Here is a 2,718-nt window from a genome sequence, read left to right on the forward strand (position 1 = left end):
AGAAATTTTATGGAGCAAACACCTTACGTTCTAGACTTTAGAGGGCGCTTTGTCAGTCAGCCTCCACCAAATAAAGGGCAGATACGGCGAATTTCTCTTTCTTGATTTTCATGCGTTTGTGTCGTTTTGATGTCCAGAAAAGAAATCGCTTTAATGGGATGTCACGAGCAATTTATTAGCAATCCTCCCTACCTTCTCCCGTTTTGTTTGGGCAATCTAACCTTGCAAGTAAGGGCCCTTAATTTGCAACTTGAATGCCAGTTTCGTCGAACTGGCCGACGGTCTCTCTCTCTCTCAAGAAAAACTGGACACGAAAGTCAATGTGAAGAAATACGACCAATTCAGTAATTTATATGTTATCTTTTCTACGATTCTACAAGTCTAGTACACATTTCGCTTCACATATTCTTTATTTTCGAGCGGCATCTAATGACATTCTTCTTGATTCCAGTTTCTAACACTCTGTAACTGTACACCGTATCATCTCGGAGAGCTAGCTTCAGTTTTCTCTAAACCTCTTGGTATTTTCTGCATTAGGCATTTTGATACTTGGTACACCCAAGAGGACATGGAAGTATTGCCAATGCCGAGATTAATTATTGAGGATTCCCGTGGGATACTGGATGTTCGATGTGGCTGAAGATGAGCCATTCCCACCCCACCCACCCATGATGATGAAGGCCGTCGGTAAGTGCATCCATGGACGTAGTTTAGCAATTTGGATCGGGATTTTAGTCAAAAACTTGTCCAAGTTTGACTGAAATCCTGCTACTGGATCAAAGCCTACATACGCCCTACGCATATTAGAGGGAAGCAAATAAACAATGAAGGAGCCCGAGAAAGAAGAGAGTTGGACTTCATGATTCGAACTAGCCTGGATTCTCGAGGACTTGAAGGTGCTCTCAATACGCACATTAAGCCTCTGCGGTCACTAGAATTGACCCTAAATCCTGGTTTGGGACAAAGCTCATGGAATCTTTTGAAAACGTGGCATAATCACAATATCAGATACCTTTCGTACCTTCTCTGAACACTGTACAGTCCCAACTTTTTTAGCCTCTCCCAATATGAGAGCTCTCTCATTCCTGTGATGTTCTTATTGACACATCTTTAGACTTGTTCGACCTTTTGCAAACCTGCCGAACTCATCGGAGCAACTGATTTCACACCTGACAATTAACAAATGTTTCTGATCCAAACTCGATCTCCCAATAGAACTTCCCCTTGCACTGTCTAATAGATTTTTAATACTGATGTACGGATGACGACGCGCTTTGAATTACATGATAAATAAGATGGAAATAGAGTGAAGCAATTGAATACCACGTTATGTCCACGAAAGCTAACCCCTGGTCTCAGGAACTAACCATCCCGTACAATATCATTCGTTTTGCTCACTCTCCACTACAGAACGAAAGTCGAGGAATTTCTTAGATTTGCTAATTGACGTCTGCATTAGCTCGCCTGTGCTCGTTTTTGTCCGAACAAAATTCAAAATAAAAAAACGTCAGAGCGATCAAAAGCCAGCTGACTATGACAACACGGGCAATCATGAAGAGATGAGAGAGCAATCATAGGGGCCGAAATTTGATCATAGGGCAATCATCAAAAACGACAACAGGGCAATCATAGAGGCTGATCAACGCAAAAACGAACTGCATGTGACTTAGTAAACACAACAAAAGTTGAACTGGAAATGTGCTCGAACGAGAAAACGCAAGGTGACCAATAACAGGGAAACTGATCTCAATCACACACATGGTACTACGCAGATGTATTGCAATAAACATTATAAACTCATTTGATCTCAAACTTTGTAGAAAATAAATTTGCTTCGACCAAGTATGATCAATTTCTTCAAATTTGAATTCATGCATTATTCGATTTGGCATTCTCATAAGTCGAAATGAGAGGGCACTAATTTTTAGCAATACATGTGTAACATTCCATGAGATTCAGTATTTGTACTTGGAAGTGGAACGAAAGTTTCATGATGTTCTGTAATCATCGTATTAACAAAATACTCCAAATAGACTGAAAACAGACTGAAAAATAGACTGAAAAAAATAATTCAGGTGATATGACGTTGCAATTGATCAAGCAAAGACCCAGCCGATATTTATCAATACCAAAACTAACTGCTTTTGGTAAATAAGATTGCATTAGACTGGTTTTAACAGACTTTATGATATATTTGATCACCACTGACCTAATCAACAATGTTGTATCAAACAAGCAAATCTGAGGTTAGTTAGTAGTCACCACTATCTAAATGTAATAAATGATTCGTGTTCATATGATCTGAGGACCAAATGTTCCAAACTCAAAATCTGCCGGTTTTAGGCTGAACAAATAATAATGTTACCATTATATGGATCCAAATTTCGGCACTACCTTCATTTTGATATCACTCTTATCGTCGAAAGTCATCATAAAAGACGTGGCAATGAATTGGGGGACACCATCTGATCGGTTCATTCACGAGTGAATTGGGCTAATAAATATGAAATCGAAAAGCTCCTCCTTATGAAGGTGTAACTGTCGTCATTATAGAATTTGGAGATTGATTTTACCTGGCTCTGAAGACTGGTAGTGGTGTAATCCCTAAACACAACACAAATGTGAACTGACAACAAATATGTGAAGGTTAAGGTGCATCGTTCAACTGTACACTTTTGGTCAAGGTTTGGTCAAAATTTGGTCCAAGTACTGAAACAT

The 2,718-nt window shown here is 39.3% G+C and overlaps 1 protein-coding gene across 2 annotated transcripts in view; it reads left to right on the forward strand.

Annotated features, from left to right (window-relative positions):
- The window catches only part of LOC131887329 (FMRFamide receptor-like), a 26,605-nt gene that overhangs the window by 2,874 nt on the left and 21,013 nt on the right, over positions 1-2,718 (forward strand). The window lies entirely within an intron of this gene.

The sequence above is a fragment of the Tigriopus californicus genome, chromosome 9 (genome assembly GCF_007210705.1).
Source record: "Tigriopus californicus strain San Diego chromosome 9, Tcal_SD_v2.1, whole genome shotgun sequence".
Classification (NCBI taxonomy): Eukaryota; Metazoa; Arthropoda; class Copepoda; order Harpacticoida; family Harpacticidae; genus Tigriopus; species Tigriopus californicus.